The 17325-nt window shown below is 50.5% G+C and overlaps 1 protein-coding gene across 1 annotated transcript in view; it reads right to left on the reverse strand.

The window, feature by feature from the left end:
* The window catches only part of LOC141092478 (probable cation-transporting ATPase 13A4), a 349711-nt gene that overhangs the window by 314780 nt on the left and 17606 nt on the right, over window positions 1-17325 (reverse strand). The gene's annotated exons all lie outside the window — the stretch shown is intronic.

Here is a 17325-nt window from a genome sequence, read left to right on the forward strand (position 1 = left end):
TCTCTTTTTCTACTTTTAAGTTAAAAATATTCTGTTACAATATCAAAAAGTTCTAACAGTCCTGTCAGGAAAATCTGCATGAGAAAGACAGATCATGCATTGGGCCTACATATACTGTATAAACTCGAGTATAAGCCGAGATTTTCAGCTCAGTTTTTTAGGCTGAAAGTGCCCATCTCGGATTTTACTCGACAGGGCCTCCATCAGGGCATGACAGGCATTACAGCTGTATGGGGCCCCGGTGAATAGGGGGGCCCGCCCAGGCCCGGCGGCGCCTAGTCCACGCTCGCTGCTCGGGTCCAGGCCGGGCCCCCCCTACACTTTGTTCAGCGGTTCGGGCCCCCCCTCAGGTTGCCCTGGCTTTTTCGCCTCTTCTTATTCGCTGTGGCATGATGGCAGATTGGCAGGGAGGCGCCTGGCTCCTCCTCCTCTCTCCCTCCCCCCCAGTGCACCATGGTCCACTCCAGCACCGCCCTTGAGCAAGCAGAAGAGCAGTATGCACGTGGCATCGGCGTGGGACTGGGAAGTGAGCGACTGCAGCAGAGCAGAAGACGTCGGTCCCTGGGCGACGGTCTGACGGTGCGGTGGACGGCGAGCAAGCAGGTAAGTGAATATTCTTTTTATGTCTGTCTGTGTCGGGGGCCCTGGCTCTGCTGATCATGGGGAGTCTGGGGGCCCGGGGCCAGTTGTTGTGATCAAGGGGGGGGAGTCTGGGGGCCCGGCAAGGCCGGACAGTTGCTGTCTGATCATGAGGGACATTGGGGGTCCTGTGGGGGACCCAGGGGCCCAGGCGGCTGATGGTGGGGGACCCAGGGGCCCGGGCAGCTGATGGTGGGGCGTGGGGGACCCAGGGGCCTGTAGTCCTATCCTTTTAGTCAACAGGTAGACAGTCGCTCTCAAAATTGAATGTCACTTGCATCAGAGTCATTAAAGGAATTATTATGATTTTTATTTATTTTTTTCCAATAAATCAAGAAAAGTGAAAAAACACCGCAAACAGAGATCAGATTCCAAACATGAGTATTACACGGTTACGTTTCGACCTATACCTAGGTCTCTCTCAAACCATACTCAATAGAAGTGTCAAAGTATATGGAAAGAGGACAATTTTTCAGAGTCCCAAAGTAAGGGCTGTGGCAAGAGAGCGGCACTTGCTGCTTGCCACAGCCCTTACTTTGGGACTCTGAAAAATTGTCCTCTTTCCATATACCTTGACACTCCTATTGAGTATGATTTGAGAAAGACCTAGGTATAGGTCAAAACGTAACCGTGTAATACTCATGTTTGGAATCTGATCTCTGTTTGCGGTGTTTTTTCACTTTTCTTGATTTATTGGAAAAAAATAAATAAAAATCATAATAATTCCTTTAATGACACTGATGCAAGTGACATTCAATTTTGAGTGTGACTGTCTACCCATTGACGTTTACCTGTGGTATATCCACGTTCAGTCAGCACCTCCTCCTACAGCACGAGTGCGCGTCTTTATGTTTTCTATTTTGTCCTATCCTTTTAGTCAGCATAGACTGTGCTGACTAGTACCAGCATGTTGACTGTCTCCACCTGCAGCTAAGGCCGTAGTCCTATCCTTTTCGTCAGCACAGACTGTGCTGCACATGCACAGTACCAGCATGTTGACTGTCTCCACCTGCAGCTCAGCCTGTAGTCCTTTGCTTTTAGTCAGCACACACTGTGCGGAGACCGGTACCAACATCATGTTGACTGTCTCCACCTGCAGCTCAGCCTGTAGTCCTATTCTTTTAGTCAGCTTAGACTGTGCTGACTAGTACCAGCATGTTGACTGTCTCCACCTGCAGCTCAGCCCGTAGTCCTATCCTTTTAGCTATCACAGACTGTGCTGACCAGTACCAGCATGTTGACTGTCTCCACCTGCAGCTCAGCCCGTAGTCCTATATGGGGTATCAGCCTACTCAGGACAAATTGCACAACTACTGTTAGGGTCCAATTTCTCATGTTACACTTGGGAAAAGCAAACATTGGGTGTGAAAAGATCATTTTTGTGAAAATAAAATTAGATTTTTGATTTTTATGGCTCTACATTATAAACTGTCAAGCAAAGCATTTGGGGGTTCAAAGTGCTCACCACACATGTAGACAAGTTCCTTAAGGGGTCTACTTTACTGTAGCGTTTACTGACCATGGGAACATACCCTAAAGAGTTTTTGAATTTTGACTGTATAAAAGTTAGTAAACTAAATGGGGTGATCAGCCCTTCACTCTTGACTCCTATTTTATTTATTTTTTTTACATACGGTAATCACTTACAGTTACGTTTTGAGGTGTATTTACGTTCTATAATTTATCGGTTTTTAATAATTACCAATAAAGATATTTTTTTGTAGTGTATAATCAGTGATTATATATGCAATAATACACACTTTACATTCATTTGGTGGGCAGGCTGAGGTGGCAGCGGTGGGCAGGCTGAGATGATCATTAGATTCTTCTTGACTGGGTGGTGGGCTCGGCGGCAACACCGGCTGTGTGAGTAAGTAACAAGTACATGTGTCTTCGTTTGTCCACCATTTCAGTATGTGATTGTACTTACCGTATATATACATTGATATTGGGGAGTCGAAGGGGGAGGGGGAAGGAATGATTGTATAATGATTCCTTCCCCCTCCCCCTTTGACTCCCCAGTAGCAATGTACAGTATACAGTATATAAGCTACTGGATGATCCTGACCTGCTGGAAAACCAAATGCCCAATGATAACATAATGCAGCAGTGCTCAGGATAATCCAGTAGCTTAGAAGTGAAAGGTCGGAGGAATTTTGGAAGGTTTGCGTGGTGGAGGAGGAGCTAGGGTGGAGGCTGAACTGGGGGTGGAGCCTGGACGGAGTCTCAAGGGGGGCCCCATATATTTTGCCTGTATGGGGCCCCGAAATTCCTAGTGGCAGCCCTGTTACTCGAGCCATTGTCTGCAGCCCCTGCTTCTCAGATGGTATTCGGCGCCGCAGCTCTTCCTGTGTTCAGCGGTCAAGTGGTACCGCTTATTAAAGTAATGAATATGCGCATATTCATTACTTTAATGAGCAGTACCACGTGACCGCTGAACACTAGAAGGAGCTGTCATTGCTGGAGACCATCTGAGAAGCAGGGACTGTAGAGACTGAGCCAGGAGGGGGTGAGTATGATGGGGAGGATGGGGGGAGCCATGCGATATTCACCTGTCCCCGTTCCACCGCCGCGCTGTGCTGTCTTCAGCATCCTCTGGCTGTGACTTTCAGGTCAGAGGGCGCAATGAAGTGGTTAGTGCGCACCCTCTCCCTGAAAAGTCACTGCACAGGCCCGGAAGACAGAGCGGCACATGATGGTGAAATGGGAACAGGTGAATATCGCAGGTGCCGGGGCCCTGAGCCAGCGGCGACACCGGCACCTGGCCCCCAGCGACAAGAGGTGAGTATGTCATTTTTTTTTAATCGCAGCAGCATATGGGGCATATTATTCTATGGACCCTCTCATGGGGCCATCAACCTTTATGGAGCAGCATATGGTGCATATTATTCTATGGAGTATCTTATGGGGCCATCAACCCTTGTGGAGCAGCATATGGGGCATATTATTCTATGGATCATCTTATGGAGCCATTATTAACCATTGTGCAGCATTATATGGGCATATTTTTTGTATGGAGCATCTTATGGGGCCCATTATGAACTGTATGGAGCATTATATGGGGCTCCTGATTCAATATGGATTTTCAAAAACATTTAACCTACTAATGTCTCAATTAATTTTACTTTTATTGGTATCTATTTTTATTATTGAAATTTATCAGTAGCTGCTGCATTTCCCACCCTAGACTTATACTTGAGTCAATAAGTTTTCCCAGTTTTTTGTGGCAAAATTAGGGGCCTCGACTTATACTCGGGTTAGCGTATACTCGAGTATATAAGGTAGTTATTATACAGTAGAGAAAATGCGTATTTGACATACTGCCGATTTTGCAAGTTTTCCCACCTACAAAGAATGGAGAGGTCTGTAATTTTTACCATAAGTGCTTTTAAACTGTGAGTGACAGAATCTAAAAATAAAGTTAGCGCAGTGTGCAGCCACCAGGAAAGGTAAGAGAGGCCTAGCACCTGCGCACTGCAGGAATTTGCTCTGTCCTCAACCGGGCGAATAAGTATGCCGATACAGGAGCGCGTTGCTGGGGAGCCTGTGAAGCAAGCAGGTAGGCGGCATCTCAAGAAGATGGGAGGCGCCGGTCCAGGACCTGCAACACCCATTGGACCAAACCACCCAGCAGGTGAGTATAATAAATGAAATTTTTCTTCTCTTGGAGGTCAGATTGGGGGCTTATCTACAGCATTACACAATACTGTAGATAAGCCCTGAAAGGCGGTGGCCATAACTTGTATCAGCCAAACCTGGTGACAAGTTCCCTAAAAGAAAACCAGGGATGGGCTTTTAGTTTTGGAGTGAACTACAGGATGGTAATGGGGCAGTGGGTTCCCTCCAGCTGGGTCTTACAAGTGGTCCATGGCCACAGATTGCATTTAAAAACCCTGCAGTAAAGGGTTTGAGTGTGCAGTGTTTGTTTGCAAGAGGCAAAAAAAGGTGACTTTGCAACATCCGGCTTGTGTGAAATAACACAGAGCCAAGAGCTGCGAATGCTTGGCACCTCCTCAGTGTGACACAGTGGTGCAGTCACCCTTGGCAACATGCCTCGGATTCGGACTGTTGTGATGCCCCGGCTGCGAGCTAGAGGATACCATGTGCTGTTCATTTTGTGAGTTTTGGACATTAAATACATTTGCCTTGAACTTTCCTGGATCACTGCCTCATTACTGCATGGTGTGACCACCGCTATGCTACATTTGGCTGGAGAATGCAGGCAGTGTGAACTGAGGTATACCCCAATGCCAGCTGCATGTCTCTCATTAGGCCTGCCACATTGCAACCCAGGCCTGCGGACAAGATGGAGGAAATCCTAAGGCAGCTGGTCCTCACACAGCAAAAACAGCAACAGACCAATAACCTGTTGCTGCAGCAAATTGCGGCCCTGTGTAAGGCACCTCCAGCACTAACCCTGGAACGCCGTGAGGTCTGAGACAAGCTCCATTCCGCTTTGAGGAATCTGAGTCTGGAAGACGACGTGGAAGCTTTCCTCACCATTTATGAGTGCACTGCAGAGCAGGAGAACCTGCTAACTTTCCAGTGGGCCAAATTGGTGACTCCGTTCCTGAGGAGTGATGCGCTAAAGGTCTACTTTTACCTCAATCAGGAGAACACCCCCCAGGACTATGCCAAGCTAAAAGGTGAGATCCTTGCCCGACTGGGGGTCAATACCTATGTGAGAGCCCAAAGAGTGTTTTCATGAACTTTTGTGGAGACCCAGCCCACCCTGTCTCAGGTTTATGACCTACTGCAGCTTGTAAAAAGGTGGCTCCAACCTGTGGCCTTGTCTCCGGCCCAGATGCTGGAGAGGGTGGTGGTCGACTGGCTGGTGAGAGCTCTGCCAGCAGCCATACAGCATTTGGTAAGGCAAGGGGACCCGAACACCCTAGAATAGGTGGTTGGACTGAACGAGTGGTGCTTAGCCACTCAGGACTTCATACGGGACTCTGCCCCATTGTGGCTGTCACGCCAGATCCTGCAAGCCCGTGAGCTGGGGAAAGGGTTACGGTCTCTTGCTGGGAACAGTCAGGCAGAGTACATACTGATGGGGACCCTGGAGTGAGAATGGCAGGAGACCAGTTTCTCCCAAAACAGTCTCAAAGACTAACGGTACCTCCAAAATCAGGTACTGGCGATGCCAAAGGCCCAGACGTGTTGCTGCTAACTGCCTCCTGACAGCTGAACCTATGGACTGTGAATTTATGTGCAGGGTCTCTATGTATGCTCAGTCAATCTGCACCTAATCTACAGGCACTGAATGCAGCGAACCCCAACTGTGACAGGTATTCTTCAACAGGTACCAGATGGAAGCTATCTTGGACTCAGAGAGCTGAGTGAATCTGGTCCATGTGTCGCTAGTTGCCGGGGACAACCCCAATGGCTGAAAAGTGGGGTGGTGTGTATACTTGGGGAACTCTGAGAGTACCTGACTGCAGAAGTTACATTTTCCACCCCGTGTGGAGAAGTAAAACATGTGGTGGGAGTAGTGAAGACTCTTCCATATGGGACTGTGTTGGGAAGAGACTTGCCCTTGTTTTGGTCCCTGTGGGAGAACAGGGCTAACCCTCCCAGGGTAAATGTTGAAATTATTGCATAGAGGCACAAAGGGGGGCTTTGCAAAGGGGAAACAACTTCATGGGGGCATAAATGGGGTATTACTTCTGTTTGGAGGCACAGAGGGGACTATAACTGTGTGGATGTAGAAAGGGATCTGTTAGTTGTGAAGTGCACAAATCTAAAATGTCTGTGTTACATTCTGCAGAAACAAGATATGGATGAAAGAAGTTTTCATTGTGCTTTGGGCTGGATGGAGAACAGGGGAAATATATTTCTTTGATCACAAGAAGGGTCACTGGTGAGTCACTGGATTTATCTGTACATAATTTACATACATGTTGTACAGTGCACCTGTATTCAATTGGTATCCATCACTATATAGCTAGAAGGTCGATGGAGTGTTTAAACTAGGGATTGGGGGAAGGGTATTCATTTTATAGGAGGGAAGATAGTGCAGATAGTGACCTGGGCACAAATAAAGAAATCGGGGGTGGCGTGTGGGTGGGGTTAGAACAGTTAAGATTTTAGGGAAGACTAGAGGTAATGAAAGATATGTAGGAGGAGGAGTCCCCGCTGTGTGTCCGGGCAAGAACCAAGGGGACTGTCACCAAGGTTCCTAGGGGGACTGTTTCCGGGGGACATAATTAGGGGACGGAACACAGAGAGTTCAAGAAAGGATGGGGGTGGAGCCAGTATGAAAGGGGCTGAGAATGTCAGCAGAGGGCAGTTGACGGAGCTGGAGAGCAGGAGCAAGGAAGCTAGAGGGCACCAGAGAGCCAGAGCGAGAGCCAGAGCAAAGAGAGGAGAGCAGCGACTGGAGAGACTGAAGGGAGACTCACCGCAGACAGAAGGGAGATGGCACCGAGCCGTCCAGCAGAGAGACACCGACCGTCCGTGCTCCTAGCGGCCGCCTCAGCTTCACTCCAGCCCGCGGTTGTGGCCTGTCCACTGCTGCCCGCGGCCGCCACCGCCCGACTCTAGCCCATGGCTGCAGCCTGTCTGCTGCTGCCCACGGCCGCCACCGCCCAACTCCAGCCCGCTGCAGCGGTCTGGCGGCCTGTCCACTGCCGTCCGCGGCCACTGCGGCTCCACTCCGGCCTGTCCGCTGCCGCCCGTGGCCGTCACCGCTTCACTCCAGCCCGCCACTGCGACCTGTCCGCTGCCGCCTGCGGCCCCCGCGGCTCGGCTCTGGCCGGCGGCTGCGGCCTGTTTGCCGCCACCTGCAGCCGCCACTGCCTGTCCCCAGCTTGTGGCTGCAGCCTACACCTCCCGGTCCCCGGGCAATGCCGAACTGCCACCGCCGGGAGGCGCAATGCAGAGGAACTCTTCAGGGGCCTGCTGTGTCCCCACTTCACCTGGGAGTAGGAACGCCCGAGGACTCCGCTAGATCCTCGTCGGCTGGGCCCAGCAGCTGAAATGCCGAAGCATTGCCAATCACCACTCTGCCAAACATCATGAGGATAAGTGACACGTTGTAGTTAATACTAAGGACCCGTAGTCGGCCATATCGCGCTCTATAGTGACCGGTCTTTGCCGGGTTAGTCGTGTTCGTGTTACCAGTGTATTCTTGTTTTGATACCTGCTAGGATAACTATTGTTAGCTTGTTTGGCTGCTCGAGATAGCCCCTAAAGTCATCTATATAGAAAAGTTACATCTTAAGTTCATCCCGTCTCCCGTCTCTTCACTGCATCCCGCATACCTGCGATTACTACATTTGGCGTAGTCAGCAGGATGCAGTCTCCAAGCGCAAGCGGAGATGGCGCAGACCAAGGAGGGGCCGTGGACTCGGCGGGCAACAATGGCCTCCGGTCCAGTATATCCTTGGGGGCTATGCTGAGCAACCTGCCTAGGTTCTCCGGCACCAACACCATGCTGTGGAGCTGGACGGAATGGATGCGAGGGCTATTTAGAATGCATCCGATGACCCCCATCTTAGAAGCAGAGGTAGCCCTTATGGCATTGGATGAGGAGGCCCGGGATTCTGTAATGTTGAGAGCCCCAGGACAACGCAACACCTTTGTTAGGGTCTTACAGATATTGGAGGAGACTCATGGGGATCCGACGAATGTGGGGGAGCTGAGAACCTAGTTGTTCAGTCGAATGCAAGGGGAAGGGGAGACAGTCACCTAGTACATGAACGCCCTTCAAGAATTATACACGGCCCTCGAGCGGAAGGACGGCGTAGGTGTGGGACCCATCGACATCACCCTACGCAACCTTTTAGTGACCGGACTCTGAGACCCTCTGACTAGGCAGGCATTACGGGAACAAGTCCGGGTAAACCCGCATATGGCTTTCTCTGAGGTGGGGAGTCAGGTGCGCGTGCGGGAGCAGGAACAGGGGCTGACAGTCCCCGTGGGGAAGGTCCAGAGCACGGAGGTCTCCGTGAATGCCATTGGAGAGTCCCAATGGGTGGAAGAAGTGAAACAGGAGCTGAAGAACATCAGGGGCGAACTGGCCAAGGTGAAGAGAAGGGCCGAGGCAACCAGTGAACGGCCTGGTGCAGGCCCGGGGCCCTGGGGTCCTCACAATCCCAGGGGAAGTCGCACCCCGCGACCTCGGGATTGTTATGAATGTGGAGAACCTGGCCACCTCGCCCGAGATTGCCCACCGCATGGGAGATACCCACCGTGGCGGCCATTAAACTAGAGGTCTTTGAGCTGGGGGTACGCCGCTCGGAGCCAGAAACCACGACATGGGGTGGTGGAAGTCCAGAAGATCTGATCGCGAAGTGTCCAGTGATATGGGCAGAGTTCGAAGGTCCTGCCGTACGATGCCTATTAGATACAGGGTCGCAAGTAACGACCATGACAGAGACTTATTTTCGGCAGCATTTTCCCGAAGCAGTGAGACCTCAGTGGGGGACCGTGATAAAGTTGTTAGCCACCAACCAGCTACCAGTTCCTGTCGTCGGAGTAGTCTGGATGCAGATTTCGTTATGCGGCAAACCACTGGGCCACCGAGGAGTGATCCTGACCCAGGGAGATGCAAGCGACAAACATCTTAGTACCCTGGGTATGATCATATTGCGAGAGTTCGGCAGCCTACTCCTCAATGAGCCCACACAAGAGATTCTGAGCCAGTGAGGCTTCCGCACACCCCAAGGGCGGGTATTCCAACAGTTGGTGCGGGGAGCGCAAGTCCTACAGGACTGCCAGGAGGGCGAGGTTCTGGGAAAGGTGATCGTGCTGGTGGCCTTTCCACTCATGCTGCCGCCCAGGCAGACAGTTGTGGCCTTGCCTATCCGGCCCCTGTGCCCCTGGAGGGAGTGGAGATGCAGGTAGAGCCGTGCTTCTCGTGCTTCTGTTGTCATAAGTCCTAAACGGCCGGGAAAGAGTGATCGCTTACGGCAGTCGATCACTCCACGACGCCGAACGTAATCCCAACAATTACAGCTCTTTTAAGCTCGAGCTCCTCGTGGTAGTGTGGGCCATGATGGAGCGGTTCGCAGAGTACCTGGCGGGCTCTGAGGTAGTGGTACGAACTGACAACAACCCGCTGGCCCACTTCGATAATGCCAAATTAGGGGCCCTGGAGCAACGATGGGTGGCCCGGATGGCCAAGTTCAAGTACAAGATCATCTATAAACGGGGAGCGGAGAATGTGCATGCTGACGCCCTCTCCAGGATTCAACGTACAACCCCAGGGTGAAGCTGAGACGACAAACTAGAAGGAGAGGAGACGCCGTTCGCTCTGGCCCCCTCCGGACTCACAGCTACGACCCGAGAACAATCCCACATAGGACTCACTAGGGGCATGTTAGAACAATCCCGGGACAAATTGATCCAGCAGCAACAAGAAGATGGAGAAATTGGGTCCCTGCGTCAATGGGTGGCCACCGGCAAAATACCTAATGATACTCAGAGGCAGACTTTGACTCAGGACACTTTGTTAATGCTATGTCAGAGGGAGAAATTGGTAATCAGAAGAGGACTATTGTACCGAAAAGCAGTATCGCGGACGACATCAGCGATAGCTTGGCAGGTAGTAGTACCGGGAGCCCAACTTAGTGAACAAGCTCGAGAGGCCCATGAAAAAGGGGATCATTTTGGGGCTCCAAAGACTTTTTAGTGGTTGCGGCTAGTGTTGAGCATTCCGATACTGCAAATATCGGGTATCAGCCGATATTCGCTGTATCGGAATTCCGATACCGAGTACCGATATTTTTACAATATTGGATACCGGAATCGGAAGTCCCCATAATGCAATGAGCCACTGTTGTGGCTGTGATTGGCTGCTGAAATGATGTCATCATGATGCGTGGTCTGTGCGAATCATGATGCGCGGTCTGTGCGGGCCTGCCGGGGGTCTGTGACGGCTGCCGGGGGTCTGTGCGGAGTGCCAGGGGTCTGTGCGGGCCTGCCGGGGGTCTGTGCGGGCCTGCTGGGGGTCTGTGCCGACTGCCGGGGGTCTGTGCGGACTGCCGGGGGTCTGTTCAGACTGCCAGAGGTCTGTACGGGCCTGTCGGGGGTCTGTGCCAGCTGCCGGGGGTCTGTGTGAGCCTGCCGGGGGTCTGAGACGGCTGCCGGGGGTCTGTGACGGCTGCCGGGGGTCTGTACGGGCCTGCCGGGGGTCTGTACTGGCTGCTGGGGGTCTGTGCCTGCTGCCGGGGGTCTGTACGGGCCTGCCAGGGGTCTGTGCGCACCTGCCGGGGGTTGTGTGTGTGTGCAGGCATCGTCCGATGGGACTACAAGTCCCATCGGGCGAAGCCTGCCACAATGACAGTGATTGACACATTAGCCAATGATGGGACAGTAGTAGTCCATCATCCGGCTAATGTGTCCCAATGATGGGACAGTAGTAGTCCATCATCCGGCTAATGTGTTGAATGTAAAAAAAAAAAAAAAAAACCATACATACTACATGCATACAGCCTACATATATACAACATTCATACATACTACATATATACTACATTCATACAACATACATACATACTACATTCATACAACATACTACATAAATACTACATATATACTATAATAATAATCTTTATTTTTATATAGCGCTAACATATTCCGCAGCGCTTTACACACATTTTCATCAGTGTCATCTATGAAAAAAATTAGAAAATAACAAACAACCGATATATATTCCCTGATGCGCAGAAATCCACGAGTGTCCCACGACGATTTACTGCACTGCATCACTGAGAGGTTCACTGGTCTCACTTTATGGCAAAAACTGCATGGGAACTTTCTCACACAGCAATGCCAAAAGTGAGACTAGGGACTATTTTTTTACAGTGGCGGAGGAATACAGTGCGGAAGGATACCTACCTCCCGTCAATGTATTCCTGGGGCCCCTAGAGAGCGGTCGCATCAGCTGATGCTGCTGTTCTCCACGGGAGATCGTCGTGGGACACTCGTGGATTTCTGCGGATCAGAAAGTATATCGGTTGTTTGTTATTTTTCATATTTTTCATACATTACACTGGCTTCGGGGATCAAAGTGACAAGTGATGGTGAGTATGTACTCTATGTTATATGTACTGTATGTCTTTATGTATGTATTGTATGAATGTATGAATGTATTGTATGTAGTATGTATGTTGTATGTCTGTAGCATGTTGTATGTATGTTTTTATGTATGTTGTATGTACTATGTATGTATGTATGTTGTATGAATGTAGTACATATGTAGTATGTAGTATGCATGTATGTATGTTGTATGAATGTATTATATATGTAGTATGTATGTATGTTGTATGAATGTAGTATATATGTAGTATGTATGTATGTATTGTGGTGTAATGACCACTGTGTCCACGAGGGGGCGCTGTGTGGATGTCCCAAGAGTGTGAGTGGTTGAAGAGCCATTATGTATCTCAAGGTGGGTGACCTTGAGATAGAGACATATGTATGTTTATGAATGCTATTGTAAAGTATATATGTCTGTGTGAAGGACCTGTGGTGAGGTCATAGTCATGTGACCCGGTGGGCGTGGCTATGGACCATATAATGTGGCCAGGTTAGGTCACATGGGGTGAATGCTGGGACCTGATTGGTCCAGTTTGGAAGGTCCCGTGAGGAGAAGGATCTCCTCACTAACAGCAGCCTGTGGAGCGGCTGTGTGTGTAATGGCGGCCAGTATCTGAGAGTCCCTGAGGAGTGAGTGGACTTCTGCTGCCTGGAGAAACAGCCATATGGGAACCCTGATGTGGGTGAGATAACCCTGGGGCTAAATAGCCTGTATAATGGACGCTCTCCTGTAATGCTGTGTATATTGCTGCTGGAGGTTTATGAAGGATGAATAAACCTCATAGACTATGATTTGTTGGAAAATCCTGTGCCGGATGTGTTTTTCGATCGCTGCAAGCGAGAACCCCTTACTTACATGACAGCGCTACCTCACATATGGTGGAGAAAGCAAAGGGCAATATTGTAGCCTTGTTGCTAGGGGCAACGGAAAAGGACAGCAGATTCGGTTGCTGGGGGCAACGCTGAGCCAGGAGGGGTGACGGTCTTAAAGCCATGTGATGTGCTGACAGGAGTCAGTGGCAAAGACTTATAGGATACCTCTGCGGTAGAGAGGTCCGAGAACCTGCGCGGCCAGCAGGTGCCGGTCGGGAAAGAAGGGGAAAAAAAAAAAAAAAAAAAAGTGTTTTACTGACCTGGGTCAGTGGTAAAGACTGTGTTCCTGGAGGGTTCAGTGAGCAAGGTCCTGGAGGGTCAGTGTTGGGAAGAGCCCTGAAGCACGTGCTATGACCTTGGACCTGGTGAGGCGTGTGTTGGGCAGTCTCAGGTGGAGACGGATGTCCTGAAGAGCACCCGCTGAGCCCCTGGACCTTGGGAGGCCGGTGTGTTGGGAGACCCTGGGAGGAGGGCTGCTCCCTGAATAGCACCCGGTGCGCCCTGTGTGGTGGACGGTCTCAGGCGGAGACGGTACGTCCTGAGTGGCACACGAACAGGACACGTGAGAGACTGTGCATGTGTTTTTTTTTTTCCTTTTCCTCGTTTTCTCTGCAAAAACCTGAAAGTGCTTGCTGTGGCTCAGTGGGGTCACGAAGGTCTCGCAGCACAGGGACCTGGTGTTTTCTTTAAGGGATCTGCCCTGGGAGCATTGGTAGCAGACGCTGTCTGTCTACGCCATCCTGCTGCAGCTTTATGGCATGTGACTAAGCGGATACAGTAGTTGTGGCTTTACACAACTATTAAGGGTGAGTACCCTGTATTATTGATGCATAACCCATTATACCTGCACTGGTAAGGCCCTATGGGTGCACTTTTGTGGCTTTTTTATCTTTGAGGGTGACAAGCGGCTTCCAGTAACCCGGCGGGGTTACGAAGGTGACAAGCGGCTTCCGGTGGATCGGCGGGTCCACGAAGATGGCGCAGCAGGGGCTGCAGTGACACCAGCCGCTGTGTATGTGTGTGAACAGCAGCCGGAGGTGCCGGTGATCAGTGACAGCAGGAGCTGTGGTGGTGCCAGCAAAGACTTGTGTGGTATCGTTAAAAGACAAACTGTACTGTGTGAACTGTGGCCTAAGAGGTTCTGCAGGACGGGCATGGGGAAATCCCAAAAGGGGCGGTGACCCAAATTGGAGTGGTAACCCAAAAAGGGGTGGAGTCCCAAAAGGGGGCGGTGACCCAAGTTGGAGTGGTGACCCAAAAAGGGGTGGAGTTCCAAAAGGGGGCGGTGACCCAAATTGGGGTGGCAACCCAAAGTGGGGTGGTGGTCCAGAAAGGGGCCAAGTTTGAAGAAGTGACAGCACTGGGTGACTCAGTGGGTATGTCTGGGAAACTGCAGTGTACGTGTATGTCGTTTCCAGAATGTGGGATATACTTTCCGGAGCATGACGGGCCGCAAGTGTGTACAGAGATGCTGCACCGGGAAGGAATCTCGGGACGGTTGGACTCCAAGAGTCAGGTGACTCTGATAGGAACTCCTCTCACTTTCTGTCTGACCGAGAAAATGGCCCAGGTTCGCTGTAAACATGGGGTCACGGTGAACTATATGCTAGACAGAGTGGTGTTTGAGGGGCCTGGAGGCAGTGAGTGCCAAGGTGGCGGGATACCACCAGACTTGGTGTATACCTTGGAGGGCGGCCGGGACTTTGTCATGTTGGATGACCTATGGTACGAGGAGGGAGACGTTCCTATAGTTGGACTAACAGATATTAAGACAGTGACGGTTCCTGACGGGGAGAGGTCAGAGGTGGAAGTGACTGGGAAAAGGGGTATGTCAGCCCAACGGACGGATCTGACATCTCGTGACAAAACTGACGCTGACCTGGTGGGTAAGACGGCGGAAGTAGTCACACGGTTAGTGAGTAACTGGAGGGATGACTTAATCTCTGGGGGTGACTGTGGCTCTGAGAAAGAAAGGGAGCACAGAATAGAAGGGCTAGAGAAAGAAGTCTCTGAGCTCAAAGGCCACATGGTAACGTGGCAAGGACTGAATAAGGCCCTCAGAGAGGAGGTGGATGAATGTGTCAAACAAGAAAGAGGCCTGAGACAAACAGCTGAGCACAGAGTGGATGAGCTGGAGAAGGAATTCTATGAGCTCAGGGGTCACCTGTCAGCGTGTCAAACTATGAATAAAGCTATAGTGAAGGATATGGAGGTGCTCAGAGAGGCCCAAGAGAAGCATCAACAGGAGATTCTCAGGAGAGAGGATGAGCGTCGCTACCTGGCAGAGGAGCGAGATAAAGTTCTGCAAGAACTCAGTGGAGTAGTAAAAGGTCTTCTGTGGGAGAAGAAGTGGATGGGCGAAGACGTACAGCGGCCGTCCCCGACTGATAGCAAGGCAGAACTGACAAAGCCCATCTTGGAAAAGGGTCCTGAAGACTGTAAATTTCAGGAAGATGGTGAGCCAAGAGCTGCACAAGACAGTCATCCGGTCATGACAGATATCTTGAGGGAAGTGTCCGTGGGGAACCCAGAGCCATCTGTCCAGGATGAGAGCAAGTCCACGACCTTCAAGGTTGTAATTGATGTACCAGAAGACATGCAAGAAGCCTGTGCTGAGGAAGGTGTGCATGAGGCTTTCAAAGAGGCAGTCAAAGCGTGTAAGGTGCACTGGGCACCTGAGACTCGGCAGTTGGTGATAGTATCAGCTAGGGAAAACACATCAAACCAAGTAGCTGTCCTGAAAGAGATGCATTTGCAGTGTCTACGTGTCAAACAATTGGTTAGGCGGAGTAATATGTAGGCTGCTCGACGCCTAGAGATAGCAAGAGAGGCTATGGATCGGTTGGGTTTGAGGAAAGATGTGGTTCCGGTACCCAAAGCTCTGATTGGGAGAATCATTGGAAGGTCCGGGAAGGTGATGCAGGACCTTGTGAATGTCTCCGGTGTGGTGAGGGTGAGGATCCCTCCTGATGACGAAGACCAGGTGTCTGGTGAAGTGGGAAGGATTCCCATGATGGTGGTTGGCTCCATGGAAAGCCTGAGGAACTTTCAATTGCTCTTGGAGTATAGAGTGGGGTACCTGCAAGAGATTGAACAGTTGAAGCTGGACCGCCAGCGGATTAATAAAGAAGTGCGGAATACCAGGTGGCGGCTGCCTTCATACCAAGATGTAAGGACCCCAGGGGTACCGCCAAGAAGTGACATGGCAGGTGGCCGAAGAATGTCAGCGAGTGGCAATTCGACAGACCGTACGAGGTTGAAGGGCTGTAGTTCCTGTGAGACGTTGACTGAGTCAGACTCGTGCCAGACAGCAGGATGAACTAAGACTTATGACCGCACCAACCGAGAGAGACGGTCAATGAGAGAAAGATCAGGTGACAAGGGGCACTGTAACAGTGTGGTGACTAAACAGTGTCTGATGATGCAGACAGACCGTGACTGGAGGGTCAAAGACAATGACCGGTATTATGACCGCTGGGGGCGGGGGAGGCCTAATGTAGAGATGAGGCCGTATGACAAATGGAGACAGTTCTCTCGACCTGTGGGGCAAGGTGCAATACGTGCCCGGTCTCGAGACCCTGGTGTGATGTTGTGTGTTCAACCCCACAAGTTTGAACATAGGGGGGAGGTATGTGGTGTAATGACCACTGTGTCCACGAGGGGGCGCTGTGTGGATGTCCCAAGAGTGTGAGTGGTTGAAGAGCCATTATGTATCTCAAGGTGGGTGACCTTGAGATAGAGACATATGTATGTTTATGAATGCTATTGTAAAGTATATATGTCTGTGTGAAGGACCTGTGGTGAGGTCATAGTCATGTGACCTGGTGGGCGTGGCTATGGACCATATAATGTGGCCAGGTTAGGTCACATGGGGTGAATGCTGGGACCTGATTGGTCCAGTTTGGAAGGTCCCGTGAGGAGAAGGATCTCCTCACTAACAGCAGCCTGTGGAGCGGCTGTGTGTGTAATGGTGGCCAGTATCTGAGAGTCCCTGAGGAGTGAGTGGACTTCTGCGGCCTGGAGAAACAGCCATATGGGAACCCTGACGTGGGTGAGATAACCCTGGGGCTAAATAGCCTGTATAATGGACGCTCTCCTGTAATGCTGTGTATATTGCTGCTGGAGGTTTATGAAGGATGAATAAACCTCATAGACTATGATTTGTTGGAAAATCCTGTGCCGGATGTGTTTTTCGATCGCTGCAAGCGAGAACCCCTTACTTACATGACAGCGCTACCTCACATAATGTATGTTGTATGAATGTTGTATATATGTAGTATGCATGTAGTATGTATGTATGCTGTATGAATGTAATATACAGTGTATGTTGTATGAATGTAGTATATATGAAGTATGTATGTAGTATGCATGTATGATGTAGTATGTATGTATGCTGTATGAATGTAGTATATATGTAGTATGTATGTTGTATGAATGTAGTATATATGAAGTATGTATGCATGTTGTATGAATGTAGTATATATGTATTATGTATGTATGCTGTATGAATGTAGTATATATGTTGTATGTATGTAGTATGTTGTATGTATGTTTTTTTTTTTTACATTCAACACATTAGCCGGATGATGGGACTACTACTGTCCCATCATTGGCTAATGTGTCAATCACTGTCATTGTAGTAGGCATCGCCCCCAATGGGACTTGTAGTCCCATCAGACGATGTCTGCACACACAAGACCCCCGTCAGGCCCGCACAGACCCCCGGCAGGCCCGCACAGACCCCCGGCAGGCCCGCACAGACCCCCGGCA

This window comes from Dendrobates tinctorius, unplaced genomic scaffold (genome assembly GCF_039654945.1).
Source record: "Dendrobates tinctorius isolate UK_male_01 unplaced genomic scaffold, ASM3965494v1 ptg000060l, whole genome shotgun sequence".
Lineage (NCBI taxonomy): Eukaryota > Metazoa > Chordata > Amphibia > Anura > Dendrobatidae > Dendrobates > Dendrobates tinctorius.